At 42.5% G+C, this 13,327-nt stretch overlaps 1 protein-coding gene across 2 annotated transcripts in view; it reads left to right on the top strand.

The window, feature by feature from the left end:
• Positions 1–13,327, top strand: part of Slc44a5 (solute carrier family 44 member 5) — a 311,175-nt gene that overhangs the window by 93,922 nt on the left and 203,926 nt on the right. The gene's annotated exons all lie outside the window — the stretch shown is intronic.

Below are 13,327 nucleotides of genomic sequence, written 5' to 3'. Positions count from 1 at the left end.
ACACACATAATACACACACATACACACATCCATATATATAATACCAAGTGATCAGCCCCCCAAATATATATGATATATATCACATATATGATATATATGACATTACATATATGATATATATGTGATAATACCACTTGGTATTAGATACTCAGTTGGGGGGCTCATCCCTGAGGAAGACTATTTCTTATTTGTCTGAACTCCCTTACCTAGGGAGGGAACTGGGGAGATTTCTCCTTTTGCCTAAGCACGTGTATTGATATTATCCTTTTCCAAGTCTTTATCAGGCAGCCATGCTGCCCAAACAGAATCCTTGTTGCTTGTTGTTGCCAGTTGTAATTCTCAGTATTTTGCATCTTCTTCCTTATCTCTGTTCACCCCTCTGTTCCCCCTCTTCCCTTCTCTCTCACTGATACTTTCAATTATCCGTTATCTATACATTTCTCTCTATTGTCTGTCTATGTACCTGCTGCGTATCTACTCCCCTCTCTGTCATCTAAGTACTACTCTCTATCCACCATCGGTCTATCAATCATTAAACACTACTTATTATGTCTTTGTCTGCCTCTGTCTCTCCGTAGGTCAGAATCTTTAATCTTTGGTAGTGAAGGCTGAACAATCCTAGAATTTAACTTGTAACTATTTTCTTTTTTCTTTTTTTTTTTTAATATTTTTATTACATATTTTCCTCAATTACATTTCCAATACTATCCCAAAAGTCCCCCATAGTGCCCCCCACTTCCCTACCCACCCATTCCCATTCTTTTGGCCCTGGCATTCCCCTATATTGGGGCATATAAAGTTTGCAAGTCCAATGGGCCTCTCTTTCCAGTGATGGCCGACTTTCTAAAAGTTAATTCTCTCTAGCCAGCTGTACTGGCTTGGTTTTGTGTGCCAACTTGACACAAACTAGAGTTATCACAGAGAAAGGAGCCTCCCTTGAGGAAATGCCTCCATGAGATCCAGCTGTGGGGCATTTTCTCAATTAGTGATCAAGGGTGGGAGGGCCCTTTGTGGGTGGTGTCATCCCTGGACTGGTGGCCCTGGGTTCAAGAAGAAAGCAAGCTGAGCAAGCCAGGGGAAGCAAGCCAGTAAGTAACATCCCTCCATGGCCTCTGCATCAGCTCCTGCTTCCTGACCTGCTTGAGTTCCAGTCCTGACTTCCTTTGGTGATGAACAGCAGTGTGGAAGTGTAAGCTGAATAAACCCTTTCCTCCCCAACTTGCTTCTTGGTCATGATGTTTTGTGCAGGAATACAAACCCTGACTAAGACACCAGTTGTCACTCTCTGTTACAAAATGTGGACGAATTTCAAGAGCACTAATGCCAATGGCAGAGGATGGCTGTCATAATGCTGGCAGGGCTGGTTCCATCATGGAACACAATGGCTTGGGGCCACTAAGGTAGTATGGTCACCAGAAGCGCACTGGTGGGTCCAGTTCCTGAGCATACCAGGAGACCAGGAGGGAGGGAGAGAGCGAGCACAAATCATCATAATTAGAGCTGATTTCAAACTTCTACCCCTTTGGCACAGACTTTCATGAGATCTTTGGTTCTGACATCAGATAGAGCCCAGGGGAGGGGTGGGGAACACAATATTGCTATGATTAAAAATATTTTTATTACATATTTTCCTCAATTACATTTCCAATGCTATCCCAAAAGTCCCCCATAGTGCCCCCCACTTCCCTACCCACCCATTCCCATTCTTTTGGCCCTGGCATTCCCCTATATTGGGGCATATAAAGTTTGCAAGTCCAATGGGCCTCTCTTTCCAGTGATGGCTGACTAGACCATCTTTCGATACATATGCAGCTAGAGACAAGAGCTCCGGGGTTCTAGTTAGTACATCATGTTGTTCCAACAATAGGGTTGCAGATCCCTTTAGCTCCTTGGGTACTTTCTCTAGCTTCTCCATTGGGAGCCCTGTGATACATCCAATAGCTGACTGTGAACATCCACTCCTGTGTTTGCTAGGCCCCTGCATCGTCTCACAAGAGACAGCTATATTTGGGTCCTTTCAGCAAAATCTTGCTAGTGTATGCAATGGTGTCAGCGTTTAGAAGTTGATTATGGGATGGATCCCTGGGTACGGCAGTCTCTAAATGGTCCATCCTTTCATCACCGCTACTAACTTTGTCTCTGTAACTCCTTCCCTGGGTGTTTTGTTCCCAATTCTGAGAAGGTGCACAGTGTCCACACTTTGGTCTTCATTCTTCTTGAGTTTCATGCGTTTAGCAAATTGTATCTTAAATCTTGGGTATCCTAAGTTTTGGGCTAATATCCACTTATCAGTGAATACATATTGTGTGAGTTCTTTTGTGATTGTGTTACTTCACTCAAGATGATGCCCTCCAGGTCCATCCATTTGGCTAGGAATTTCATAAATTCATTCTTTTTAATAGCTGAGTAGTACTCCATTGTGTAAATGTACCATAATTTCTGTATCCATTCCTCTGTTGAGGGACATCTGGGTTCTTTCCAGCTTCTGGCTATTATAAATAGGGCTGCTATGAATATAGTGGAACATGTGTCCTTTTTACCGGTTGGGACATCTTCTGGATATATGCCCAGGAGAGGTATTGCTGGATCCTCCGGTAGTACTATGTCCAGTTTTCTGAGGAACCGCCAGACTGATTTCCAGAGTGGTTGTACAAGCTTGCAATCCCACCAACAATGGAGGAGTGTTCCTCTTTCTCCACATCCTCGCCAGCAACTGCTGTCACCTGAATTTTTGATCTTAGCCATTCTGACTGGTGTGAGGTGGAATCTCAGGGTTGTTTTGATTTGCATTTCCCTGATGATTAAGGATGTTGAACATTTTTTCAGGTGTTTCTCTGCCATTCGGTATTCCTCAGGCGAGAATTCTTTGTTCAGTTCTGAGCCCCATTTTTTAATGGGGTTATTTGACTTTCTGGAGTCCACCTTCTTGAGTTCTTTATATATATTGGATATTAGTCCCTTATCTGATTTAGGATAGGTGAAGATCCTTTCCCAATCTGTTGGTGGTTTTTTTGTCTTATTGATGGTGTCTTTAGCCTTGCAGAAGCTTTGTAGTTTCATGAGGTCCCACTTGTCAATTCTCGATCTTACAGCACAAGCCATTACTGTTCTATTCAGGAATTTTTCCCCTGTGCCCATATCTTCAAGGCTTTTTCCCACTTTCTCCTCTATAAGTTTCAGTGTCTCTGGTTTTATGTGAAGTTCCTTGATCCACTTAGACTTGACCTTAGTACAAGGAGATAGGAATGGATCGATTCGCATTCTTCTACATGTTAACAACCAGTTGTGCCAGCACCATTTGTTGAAAATGCTGTCTTTCTTCCACTGGATGTTTTTAGCTCCCTTGTCGAAGATCAAGTGACCGTAGGTGTGTGGGTTCATTTCTGGGTCTTCAATTCTATTCCATTGGTCTATTTGTCTGTCACTATACCAGTACCATGCAGTTTTTATCACAATTGCTCTGTAGTAGAGCTTTAGGTCCGGCATGGTGATTCCACCAGAGGTTCTTTTATCCTTGAGAAGAGTTTTTGCTATCCTAGGTTTTTTGTTATTCCAGATGAATTTGCAGATTGCACTTTCTAATTCGTTGAAGAATTGATTTGGAATTTTGATGGGGATTGCATTGAATCTGTAGATTGCTTTTGGCAAGATAGCCATTTTTACAATGTTGATCCTGCCAATCCATGAGCATGGGAGATCTTTCCATCTTCTGAGATCTTCTATAATTTCTTTCTTCAGAGACTTGAAGTTTTTATTATACAGATCTTTCACTTCCTTAGTTAGAGTCACGCCAAGATATTTAATATTATTTGTGACTATTGAGAAGGGTGTTGTTTCCCTAATTTCTTTCTCAGCCTGTTTATTCTTTGTGTAGAGAAAGGCCATTGATTTGTTTGAGTTAATTTTATATCCAGCTACTTCACCGAAGCTGTTTATCAGGCTTAGGAGTTCTCTGGTGGAATTTTTAGGGTCACTTATATATACTATCATATCATCTGCAAAAAGTGATATTTTGACTTCATCTTTTCCAATTTGTATCCCTTTGATCTCCTTTTGTTGTCGAATTGCTCTGGCTAGGACTTCAAGTACAATGTTGAATAGGTATGGAGAAAGTGGACAGCCTTGTCTAGTCCCTGATTTTAGAGGGATTGCTTCAAGCTTCTCACCATTTACTTTGATGTTGGCTACTGGTTTGCTGTAGATTGCTTTTATCATGTTTAGGTATGGGCCTTGAATTCCTGATCTTTCCAAGACTTTTATCATGAATGGGTGTTGGATCTTGTCAAATGCTTTTTCCGCATCTAACGAGATGACCATGTGGTTTTTGTCTTTGAGTTTGTTTATATACTGTATTACGTTGATGGATTTCCGTATATTGAACCATCCCTGCATCCCTGGGATGAAACCTACTTGGTCAGGATGGATGATTGTTTTGATGTGTTCTTGGATTCGGTTAGCAAGAATTTTATTGAGGATTTTTGCATCAATATTCATAAGGGATATTGGTCTGAAGTTTTCTATCTTTGTTGGGTCTTTTTGTGGTTTAGGTATCAGAGTAATTGTGGCTTCATAGAATGAGTTGGGTAGAGTACCTTCTGTTTCTATTTTGTGGAATAGTTTGTGAAGAACTGGGATTAGATCTTCTTTGAAGGTCTGATAGAACTCTGCACTAAACCCATCTGGTCCTGGGCTTTTTTTGGTTGGGAGACTATTAATGACTGCTTCTATTTCTTTGGGGGATATAGGGCTGTTTAGATCATTAACCTGATCTTGATTCAACTTTGGTACCTGGTATCTGTCTAGGAACTTCTCCATTTCATCCAGGTTCTCCAGTTTTGTTGAGTATAGCCTTTGGTAGAAGGATCTGATGGTGTTTTGGATGTCTTCAGGATCTGTTGTTATGTCTCCTTTTTCATTTCTGATTTTGTTAATTAGGATGCTTTCCCTGTGCCCTCTAGTGAGTCTGGCTAAGGGTTTATCTATCTTGTTGATTTTCTCAAAGAACCAGCTCCTTGATTGGTTGATTCTTTGAATAGTTTTTCTTGTTTCCACTTGGTTGATTTCACCCCTGAGTTTGATTATTTCCTGCCGTCTACTCCTCTTGGGTGAATTTGCTTCCTTTTGTTCTAGTGCTTTTAGGTGTGTTGTCAATCTGCTAATGTGTGCTCTATCTAGTTTCCTTTTGGAGGCACTCAGAGCTATGAGTTTTCCTCTTAGAAATGCTTTCATTGCGTCCCATAAGTTTGGGTATGTTGTGGCTTCATTTTCATTGAACTCTAAAAAGTCCTTAATTTCTTTCTTTATTCCTTCCTTGACCAAGGTATCATTGAGAAGAGTGTTGTTCAGTTTCCACGTGAAGGTTGGCTTTCTATTATTTATTTTGTTATTGAAGATCAGCCTTAGTCCATGGTGATCTGATAGGATGCATGGGACAATTTCAATGTTTTTGTATCTGTTGAGTCCTGTTTTGTGCCCAATTACGTGGTCAATTTTGGAGAAGGTACCATGAGTTGCTGAGAAGAAGGTGTATCCTTTTGTTTTAGGGTAAAATGTTCTGTAGATATCTGCCAGATCCATTTGATCCATAACTTCTGTTAGTTTCACTGTGTCCCTGTTTAGTTTCTGTTTCCATGATCTGTCCATTGGTGAAAGTGGTGTGTTGAAGTCTCCCACTATTATTGTATGAGGTGCAATGTGTGCTTTGAGATTTACTAAAGTTTCTTTAATGAATGAGGCTGCCTTTGTATTTGGAGCATAGATATTCAGGATTGATAGTTCCTCTTGGAGGATTTTACCTTTGATGAGTATGAAGTGCCCCTCCCTGTCTTTTTTGATGACTTTGGGTTGGAAGTCAATCTTATCTGATATTAGAATGGCTACTCCAGCTTGTTTCTTCAGACCATTTGCTTGGAAAATTGTTTTCCAGCCTTTCATTCTGAGGTAGTGTCTATCTTTTTCTCTGAGATGAGTTTCTTGTAAGCAGCAAAATGTTGGGTCTTGTTTGTGTAGCCAGTTTGTTAGTCTATGTCTTTTTATCGGGGAGTTGAGTCCATTGATATTAAGAGATATTAAGGAAAAGTAATTGTTGTTTCCTGTTATTTTTGTTGTTAAAGTTGGCATTCTGTTCTTGTGGCTGTCTTCTTTTAGGTTTGTTGAGGGATTACCTTCTTGTTGTTTCTAGGGTGTGGTTCCTGTCCTTGTATTGGTTTTTTTCTGTTATTATCCTTTGAAGGGCTGGATTCGTGGAGAGATAATGTGTGAATTTGGCTTTGTCGTGGAATACTTTGGTTTCTCCATCTATGTTAATTGAGAGTTTGGCTGGGTATAGTAGCTTGGGCTGGAATTTGTGTTCTTTTAGTGTCTGTATAACATCTGTCCAGGATCTTCTAGCTTTCATAGTCTCTGGTGAAAAATCTGGTGTAATTCTGATAGGCTTGCCTTTATATGTTACTTGGCCTTTTTCTCTTACTGCTTTTAGTATTCTATCTTTATTTAGTGCATTTGTTGTTCTGATTATTATGTGTCGGGAGGTATTTCTTTTCTGGTCCAGCCTATTTGGAGTTCTGTAGGCTTCTTGTATGCTCATGGGCATCTCTTTCTTTAGATTTGGGAAGTTTTCTTCTATAATTTTGTTGAAGATGTTTGCTGGTCCTTTGAGTTGAAAATCTTCATTCTCATCCACTCCTATTATCCGTAGGTTTGGTCTTCTCATTGTGTCCTGTATTTCCTGGATGTTTTGAGTTAGGATCTTTTTGCATTTTCCATTTTCCTTGATTGTTGTGCCGATGTTCTCTATGGAATCTTCTGCACCTGAGATTCTCTCTTCCATCTCTTGTATTCTGTTGCTGATGCTTGCATCTATGGTTCCAGATTTCTTTCCTAGGGTTTCTATCTCCAGTGTTGCCTCATTTTGGGTTTTCTTTATTGTGTCTACTTCCCTTTTTAGGTCTAGTATGGTTTTGTTCATTTCCATCATCTGATTGGATGTGTTTTCCTGTTTCTCTTTAAGGACTTCTACCAGTTTGGTTGTGTTTTCCTTTTTTCTTTAAGGACTTGTAACTCTTTAGCCATGTTCTCCTGTAGTTGTTTAAAGTCCTTCTTGATGTCCTCTACCATCATCATGAGATATGCTTTTAAATCCAGGTCTAGTTTTTCAGGTGTGTTGGGGTGCCCTGGACTGGGCGAAGTGGGAGTGCTGGGTCCTGATGATGGTGAGTGGTCTTGGTTTCTGTTAGTAAGATTCTTACCTTTACCTCTCGCCATCTGGTAATCTCTGGAGTTGTTATAGTTGTCTCTGTTCAGAGGTTGTTCTTCTGGGGATTCTGAGTATCCTCTGTCAGCAGACCTGTACAGACTAAGTTCGGCGGAGTCCCGGAGCCAAGATGGCGCTCCCTGCAGGGCAGGTCACTGTCCTCCGACTGGGAGGGTGCCGGATGTCTGCGGCCCCTAAAGGGTGCTGCCTCAGCAGCTCTGTGGCTCCCGCCTGTCCCAGAAGCCGTCTGCCCCCGTGGTCCCCACTCTGACCTGTAGAGACTAAGCTCAGCGGTGTCCCGGAGCCAAGATGGCGTTCCCTGCAGGATAGGTCACTGTCCTCCGACTGGGAGGGTGCCGGATGTCTGCGGCCCCAAAAGGGTGCTGCCTCAGTGGCTCTGTGGCTCCCGCCTGTCCCAGAAGCTGTCTGCCTCTGTGGTCCTCACTCTAACCTGTAGACTAAGTTCGGCGGAGTCCCGGAGCCAAGATGGCACTCTCTGCAGGGCAGGTCTCTGTCAAAAAATATTAAAAATTAAAAAAAAAAAAAGAAATCCAAACTGATGCTTCGTTCTCTAAATGACAAGTCTCTGCATCCATCCACTCCTAGCTCACCAAAGCTACTAAGGGGCTGGAAACTTCTCCCTGAGAGATAAGGATAGACTAGGAGATCAGTTACTCATCTTGTTGCTCTGAGCCAAGCAGTGTAAGGAAGGAGAGAGGCTTGTTCTGGCCCACAGCTGCAGAGTGCAAGCCATCCTGGGGTGGGGTAACTTGATGGCAGGAGAGGGAGGCGGCTGAGGACACTGCCTTCACAGGAGGGAAGCAGAGGCAAATGGGGGTTGGGGTGGGGACTGGCGCTCAGCTTGCTCAGCTTACTTTCTCCTTTCTGTTTTGTTGGGCAGTGAGGTTGGATCTTCCTACATCAATTAACTTGACTCAGAAAATAGGTCAGGATATGTGCAGAGATTTGTCTCCAAGGTGGCTGTGCACTCAGAAGCCGACAATCAATACTGGCCATGCTAGAGACGGCAATGTACACCATAGGGAGGAGATAAATAACGACCTCAGCCACTATGAGCTTATTGTATAGAACCTTCCATGTTTTCAGATGTGTCAGTAGGTGTTCCTATAGTGAAGTGTGCGTGCGTGTGTCTCTGTGTGTGTGTGTGTGTGAGAGAGAGAGAGAGAGAGAGAGAGAGAGAGAGAGAGAGAGAATAATAAAACAAAAGGGATTCTACTCCAGGTTATCTAGTTTATAAGCTAACAAATAACCAGATGTGGAGGGCCACACTTGAAATCACAGTGCTTAGGAGGTGGGGCTGCAGGGCCAGGAGGATGAGGAATTCCAGGCTACATTCAGCTATGTAGAGTTTGAGGCCAGTCTAGGCTACTGTGTTTCAAAAACCTGACAAAACAGCAGACTATTTCTAGATCTGGAGAGAGGGCTTGGTGGTTGAGTGCGCACTGTTCCTATGGAGGACTTGAGTTCAGCGTCCATGGTTCATGCTGGGAAGGTCACAGCTGCTAAAACTCCAGATTCACACGGATCCGATGCCTCTGGCCTCTAAGGATACTGAATAATGTGCACACACTCCTGTGAAGACCCACATACACAGACTTAAAAACATATCTGTTCTTTAAAAGACCAATCTGTCTTACCTCTGAAAAAGAAAAGCCTAAGGAATGCATCATGTGCTAGCTGGGGAGAGGAGAGCCAGCAGTGTGAGAGGAACAAGAAAAGGGGGTGGAGGTGGGAATGTAAAATAGATGAACATCCTGTGAAGGTCTCACAGCTCCTCCTAGCCCTGTCTCCATTGTGTGCAGCTGAGATCCTGTGAAGGTCTCACAGCTCCTCCTAGCCTTGTCTCTATTGTGTGCAGCTGAGATCCTGTGAAGGTCTCACAGCTCCTCCTAGCCTTGTCTCCATTGTGTGCAGCTGAGATCCTGTGAAGGTCTCACAGCTCCTCCTAGCCCTGTCTCCATTGTGTGCAGCTGAGATCCTGTGAAGGTCTCACAGCTCCTCCTAGCCTTGTCTCCATTGTGTGCAGCTGAGATCCTGTGAAGGTCTCACAGCTCCTCCTAGCCTTGTCTCTATTGTGTGCAGCTGAGATCTTGTGAAGGTCTCACAGCTCCTCCTAGCCCTGTCTCCATTGTGTGCAGCTGAGATCCTGTGAAGGTCTCACAGCTCCTCCTAGCCTTGTCTCCATTGTGTGCAGCTGAGATCCTGTGAAGGTCTCACAGCTCCTCCTAGCCCTGTCTCCATTGTGTGCAGCTGAGATCCTGTGAAGGTCTCACAGCTCCTCCTAGCCTTGTCTCCATTGTGTGCAGCTGAGATCCTGTGAAGGTCTCACAGCTCCTCCTAGCCCTGTCTCCATTGTGTGCAGCTGAGATCCTGTGAAGGTCTCACAGCTCCTCCTAGCCTTGTCTCCATTGTGTGCAGCTGAGATCCTGTGAAGGTCTCACAGCTCCTCCTAGCCTTGTCTCTATTGTTGCAGCTGAGATCTTGTGAAGGTCTCACAGCTCCTCCTAGCCCTGTCTCCATTGTGTGCAGCTGAGATCTTGTAAAGGTCTCATAGCTCCTCCTAGCCTTGTCTCCATTGTGTGCAGCTGAGATCTTGTGAAGGTCTTACAGTCCTCCTAGCCTTGTCTTCATTCTGTGCAGCTGAGATGTTACGAGAAAAAAATAAATTAGTTTTCAGAGAGCTATCCTGAGCCACAGTCTGACATTTTGTTTATGGATTTGGATGAAACTGGAAAGAGCTTGTAACAAAATACTGTTTACAGATAACATGAACAATATTTTGAACCACTTTATTGAGATGTAATTTATGTTTCATAAAATTCCCCCATTTAAACTACACAGCTCAGTGCTTTGCACTATGCCTGCACAGTTGGGAAGCCATCACCATAATCTAATTTTAGAACATTTTCATCACCCCAGCAATAAAACTCACTAGCAATCACTTGCTGTCCCCCTGACCCAGCCCTCCATGAATGCTAGTATCTGTTTACTGATTTGCCTCTTCTGGGCAGTCATACAATATAATCCTTACAATATATTCTCTGTAGGAATGCATCCCTTGGTGATAACTTTCTGTCATTATACAAGTTACCGTTTTAGAATTTTTAACATGCATTTCATTTTTAAAGAAGAAAAAAATGATGGTTACTTCCATTCACTCCAAAGGAAACAGCCATGTGCTTGTGTGTGTGTGTGTGTCCGTTACACTATTTGCTAACTGGTTTTGCTGCATTTATTGAGTACTTAGGATGCTGGGCACTAAGCACTGAAATTCAGATGGCATCAGCTTAAAGGGCAGTGTAGACAAAAGTAAGAACCACTAACATGAGCATCACACAAGTCCTGCATGCGCTCCTTGTAGCAGGCAATGGGAAAACAATACATCTCTAAAGCTTTCTTTAATATTTGCCAAAGTGGGTATCTTTGAAATATTTAGACATGAAGTTGAGTATGTTTTTTTTTTGTCTTAAAACTACCATGTCTAGTTCCCCGTTTCTTTGTTCTTTGAGAAAGTTATTTTTCATGGCCCCAAAGCTTTCTAGTAGATAAATATAATAAACTTATCAGAAATTTGAACATTTCCCTAGAGTTTAAATTGGTCACAAATAACACTGCTCCTAGAGTTTAAAATGGCAAAAAAAAAAAAACAAAAAAACAAAAAAACAAAAACCAAAAAACAAAAAACTTACTTGTGAAAGTATATGAATTTTGTGGCCAAGATCTGTCAATGAACTTTTAAGCCATACATAGCTTCAAGATGGATGTGGCATTTGCACCATTTGATGGTAAAGGCAGTCTCACTCCTCCCATAGCATCTGTCTCAGTGCAGCTGTGTTCAGATTGGGAAATCTGTAGCAGGGGTGCCACATATGGCCCTGGTTTGCTCTTCTGGAGTCCAACTAACTACCTTGAGATAATTAGTTTCAAAAGATACTATTTATTTACTTACTTATGTGTATGTGTACATGTGAATATATGGTATGTGCACATGAGTGAAGGCACATGTGTCTATATGCATGTACAGGAGGGCACATGTGTCTGCATGCATGTATGCATGTGCAGAAGAACACATGTGTCTGTATGTATGAGCAGAAGGGCACATGTGTCTGTGTGCATGTGCAGAATGGCACATGTGTCTGCATTCATGTGCAGAAGGGCACATGAGTCTGTATGCATGTGCAGAGGGGCACATGTGTCTGCATGTATGCACAGAAGGGCACATGTGTCTGCATGCATGTGCAGAATGGCACATGTGTCTGCATGCATGTGCAGAAGGACACATGAGTCTGTATGCATGTGCAGAATGGCACATGTGTCTGCATGTATGCACAGAAGGGCACAAGTGTCTGTATGCATGTGCAGAAGCCAGAAGGCATCCAGTGTGCTCCATTGTCACTCTCCATATACTTCTTTGCGGGAAGGTCTTTGCCTGAGCCTGGGGTTCACAGTTTCTCCACTATAGTGGATGCCTGCAAGTCCTTGTGGATCTCCTGTCTCCAACCCCTTGGAGCTAGGGTTGTGGGCAGACACAGGATGCTTAGCTTGCCCTATGGGTTCTGGGACCTCAACTCCAGGCCTTCTGTACTGAACATGCCAGCTTGACAGCTCTCTCTCTCTCTCTCTCTCTCTCTCTCTCTCTCTCTCTGAGCTGTGCATAGCAACTTTAAGCAGTAGTTGGGTGTAAAAAAGAAAAGAAAATCTTTCAAGTATTTGAAGACTCTACTCTCCTTGATGCTTAGGAAGTGACTTTTTCTTTTTATAAAATTTAATTTCTGGGTTTGTTGGCTTTTTATTTATGTTATTTGCTTCTCCCCCTTTTATTCCCTGCACCCATCATTTGTTCAGCATGCCCTCCACTTATCTGAGACCACTTCTTCTAAGTATAGGTCAGACCTTATTACGTGCTGTCCCTCAAGGTTGGTCACTTAGGCATTAGACCTCATCTGTCTCTTGCACTCATTCCTCCCATGCTTTCTTTGTGTGTGGTCATTTTCTGCCTGTTTTCCTTTTCTGTTTTTCAGGAGAGGTTGCTTTCTTCTCCACTGACTATTTTTTTATATAATATTCTCTCTCTCTCTCTCTCTCTCTCTCTCTCTCTCTCTCTCTCTCTCTCTCTCTCTCCCCACATACACACACTCTGTGTGTGTGTGTGTGTGTGTAATGCTCACAGAGGCCAGAAGACTTATCAGATCCTTTGGAGCTAGAGTTACAGGATGTTGTGATCCACCCAGTCATAGGTGCGTTTCACCATAGCAAAAGCCAAAAAATACATGAGCACACACACACACACACACACACACACACACACACACACACATCTCAAAACCAACCCAACAACCCACCTGTGCCATCCTCACTGGCAGATGTAACTGGTTAACCCTGTACATCACTACAAGAGCACATTCAGAAGTGAATGTTATTGGTCATATTAAGTTACAAAATGTTGGCGAGGTTATTCTCAGAGTATTGTGTTTAAGTGGGTTTTAATTAGAATACTTTTCAAGTAAAAGATAGAGTTGATGCTTACATTTTTCTACATCTCTGGATCAAAATTGTGAGCACATCCTAAGAATTCTATGTCGTACATATATTTGCTCAGTTCTCCTTGCTCAGTTCTCCTGACTTTCTGTAGCTCTTAGGTATTTAAAAAGGATTCACTGATGTGACAACCACGCGGAAGTCTTTAAAATAATGTGTCTGGTGTTAACAAGAAGTCCCTGTGCTTGAAAAGTTTGGAAATTATTTCCCAGTACAAGCCTGATTATTTTCAGAACATGAATTCCTGACTGAAGCAAGACCTCAGATAACATTTGGATTCTCCCCAATGTTCTGACCACTTTTGCTTCCTCTGTTATTTTTGCTTTGTACATCAGAACTGAGTTCAATAAACAAGTTTCTATTCTTTCTTCTAATGTCTCAAATGAGGGCTTTTATTAAGACATGTCACGAATCTGCCAGATTTTAGCAAAAAGGCCATTTAAAGTCTCCTGTAATTATCATTTCCTGAGACCCTGCGTGTGAATCTGTAGTCTGATGGTTACCCCATGGATACAG

This window comes from Mus caroli, unplaced genomic scaffold (assembly GCF_978045245.1).
Source record: "Mus caroli unplaced genomic scaffold, Mus_caroli_1 scaffold_3, whole genome shotgun sequence".
Lineage (NCBI taxonomy): Eukaryota > Metazoa > Chordata > Mammalia > Rodentia > Muridae > Mus > Mus caroli.
This window is presented reverse-complemented; position numbering and strand designations above follow the sequence as displayed.